Consider the following 4,068-nt stretch of genomic DNA (forward strand, 5'->3'; position numbering starts at 1 on the left):
CTCAACTATAGCCTAGCTGAAGTATAGCTTAGCTCAACTACACCCTAGCTGAAGTATAGCTTAGCTTAACGTATAGCCTAGCCCAGCTATATAGCCTAGCTTAACGTATAGCCTAGCCCAGCTATATAGCCTAGCTTAACGTATAGCCTAGCCCAGCTATATAGCCTAGCTTAACGTATAGCCTAGCTTAACGTATAGCCCAGCTATATAGCCTAGCTTAACGTATAGCCTAGCCCAGCTATATAAACTAGCTTAACGTATAGCCTAGCCCAGCTATATAGCCTAGCTTAACGTATAGCCTAGCCCAGCTATATAGCCCAGGTTAACGTAGTCAAAGCACACTTTGGCTACGCGTCGTGTTGTGAGAACAAAGACATTGGTTTTAAAACTCTGTACATCCATTTACCACACTTACCCCATGGCCTTTCCAATAGCATCATGTCACTAGTTCTCCCTCATTTATCCCTCATTATCCCATGCACGTGAGACATGCCATCTCCTCATTTTCTAGAAATTAATCGAAAAAGAAAGAAACATTCTCTCTGGCTTGGAAGGCTAAGCAATGCCATGCAAATGGTGTTCAGCCAAGATTGTGGTTAGCATACACAAGGAGCCAGTCTGTCTCACACTACCACAAGCCCTCATAGTCCCTCACATTACCACAAGCCCTCATGACGTCCCTCACATTACCACAAGCCCTCATAGTCCCTCACATTACCACAAGCCCTCATGACGTCCCTCACATTACCACAAGCCCTCATAGTCCCTCACATTACCACAAGCCCTCATGACGTCCCTCACATTACCACAAGCCCTCATGACGTCCCTCACACTATCACAAGCCCTCATAGTCCCTCACACTACCACAAGCCCTCATGACGTCCCTCACATTACCACAAGCCCTCATAGTCCCTCACATTACCACAAGCCCTCATAGTCCCTCACATTACCACAAGCCCTCATAGTCCCTCACATTACCACAAGCCCTCATGGCGTCCCTCACATTACCACAAGCCCTCATGACGTCCCTCACATTACCACAAGCCCTCATGACGTCCCTCACATTACCACAAGCCCTCATGACGTCCCTCACATTACCACAAGCCCTCATAGTCCCTCACATTACCACAAGCCCTCAGAGTCCCTCACATTACCACAAGCCCTCATAGTCCCTCACATTACCACAAGCCCTCATGACGTCCCTCACATTACCACAAGCCCTCATAGTCCCTCACACTACCACAAACCCTCATAGTCCCTCACATTACCACAAGCCCTCATAGTCCCTCACATTACCACAAGCCCTCATAGTCCCTCACACTACCACAAGCCCTCATGACGTCCCTCACATTACCACAAGCCCTCATGACGTCCCTCACATTACCACAAGCCCTCATAGTCCCTCACACTACCACAAGCCCTCATGACGTCCCTCACATTACCACAAGCCCTCATAGTCCCTCACATTACCACAAGCCCTCATAGTCCCTCACATTACCACAAGCCCTCATGACGTCCCTCACACTACCACAAGCCCTCATAGTCCCTCACATTACCACAAGCCCTCATGACGTCCCTCACATTACCACAAGCCCTCATAGTCCCTCACATTACCACAAGCCCTCATGACGTCCCTCACATTACCACAAGCCCTCATGACGTCCCTCACATTACCACAAGCCCTCATGACGTCCCTCACATTACCACAAGCCCTCATGACGTCCCTCACATTACCACAAGCCCTCATGACGTCCCTCACATTACCACAAGCCCTCATGACGTCCCTCACATTACCACAAGCCCTCATGACGTCCCTCACATTACCACAAGCCCTCATGACGTCCCTCACATTACCACAAGCCCTCATGACGTCCCTCACATTACCACAAGCCCTCATGACGTCCCTCACATTACCACAAGCCCTCATAGTCCCTCACACTACCACAAGCCCTCATGACGTCCCTCACATTACCACAAGCCCTCATGACGTCCCTCACATTACCACAAGCCCTCATGACGTCCCTCACATTACCACAAGCCCTCATAGTCCCTCACATTACCACAAGCCCTCATGACGTCCCTCACATTACCACAAGCCCTCATAGTCCCTCACATTACCACAAGCCCTCATGACGTCCCTCACATTACCACAAGCCCTCATGACGTCCCTCACATTACCACAAGCCCTCATAGTCCCTCACATTACCACAAGCCCTCATAGTCCCTCACATTACCACAAGCCCTCATAGTCCCTCACATTACCACAAGCCCTCATAGTCCCTCACATTACCACAAGCCCTCATAGTCCCTCACATTACCACAAGCCCTCATAGTCCCTCACATTACCACAAGCCCTCATGACGTCCCTCACATTACCACAAGCCCTCATGACGTCCCTCACATTACCACAAGCCCTCATAGTCCCTCACACTACCACAAGCCCTCATGACGTCCCTCACACTACCACAAGCCCTCATGACGTCCCTCACATTACCACAAGCCCTCATAGTCCCTCACACTACCACAAGCCCTCATGACGTCCCTCACATTACCACAAGCCCTCATAGTCCCTCACATTACCACAAGCCCTCATAGTCCCTCACATTACCACAAGCCCTCACTGAACATCTCACATCCACTTCCTCTTTCCCTCATAACTTCAGAGGAAAGCATTATTTACCTCATAATCTCAAACAAGGGGGGTTAAGAAACACCTTCGTCAGAATTTATAAAACTTTTAATGACAGAATGATACAAAAAATGTTATAATTATGGCGTATGTTAATGCATATCAAGACTCCGATTCAAGATGGATTGTTAACGAAGCAAGTTTAAGACTTAAGACATGTGGATGAGTCTAGTGGATTTAACTCTGCCTCACACTTTACTCTCAGCAGTGGAGGACATACTCACACAGCCCACTGAGTGAGACATACATTCTGTGAGACATATACGTCCTCACAATGAGCCATACAGCCTCACAATGAGACATACATCCTCACAATGAGCCATACAGCCTCACAATGGGACATACACCCTCACAATGAGACATACACCCTCACAATGAGACATATAGCCTCACAATGAGACATACACCCCCTCACAATGAGACATACAGCCTCACAATGAGACATACACCCTCACAATGAGACATACACCCTCACAATGAGACATACACCCTCACAATGAGACATATAGCCTCACCAATGAGCCATACAGCCTCACAATGAGACATACACCCTCACAATGAGACATACACCCTCACAATGAGACATACACCCTCACAATGAGACATACACCCTCACAATGAGACATATAGCCTCACAATGAGACATACACCCTCACAATGAGACATACACCCTCACAATGAGACATACACCCTCACAATGAGACATATAGCCTCACAATGAGACATACACCCTCACAATGAGACATACACCCTCACAATGAGACATACACCCTCACAATGAGACATACACCCTCACAATGAGACATACCACACAATTTCCCTTTCAGACATATCTATTTCATCGCCCCTTCTTCATACATATCTCTCTCACATCCAGAGAACAAAATCTCTGAAAAACATATATATATATATATATATATATATATATATATATATATATATATATATATATATATATATATATATATATATATATATGCATATATATATATATATATATATATATATATATATATATATATATATATATATATATATATATATATATATATATATATATATGCATATATATATATATATATATATATATATATATATATATATATATATATATATATATATATATATATATATATATATATATATATATGCATATATATATATATATATATATATATATATATATATATATATATATATATATATATATATATATATATATATATATATATAAACGTAAAGCTTGTTTACTATATAAAATATAATAACCTATATCCTAATAGCACGATAGGACATTTTGCCTATATCCTAATAGCACGACGAAAACACTTTACATTTTGGCAAAACTTATGATATGGCAACGCGTTCCTTTAAGAAAT

At 43.6% G+C, this 4,068-nt stretch overlaps 1 long non-coding RNA gene across 1 annotated transcript; it reads right to left on the minus strand.

Annotated features, from left to right (window-relative positions):
* Window positions 1–2,719: 2,719 nt before the first annotated feature.
* Window positions 2,720–3,682, minus strand: LOC139767515 (uncharacterized). Its single transcript, XR_011717146.1, has 2 exons — window positions 3,120–3,682; window positions 2,720–2,977 (listed from the first exon to the last, which is right to left on the minus strand). It is a non-coding gene; the product is annotated as an uncharacterized lncRNA (long non-coding RNA).
* Window positions 3,683–4,068: the final 386 nt, after the last annotated feature.

Source organism: Panulirus ornatus, chromosome 61, assembly GCF_036320965.1.
Source record: "Panulirus ornatus isolate Po-2019 chromosome 61, ASM3632096v1, whole genome shotgun sequence".
Classification (NCBI taxonomy): Eukaryota; Metazoa; Arthropoda; class Malacostraca; order Decapoda; family Palinuridae; genus Panulirus; species Panulirus ornatus.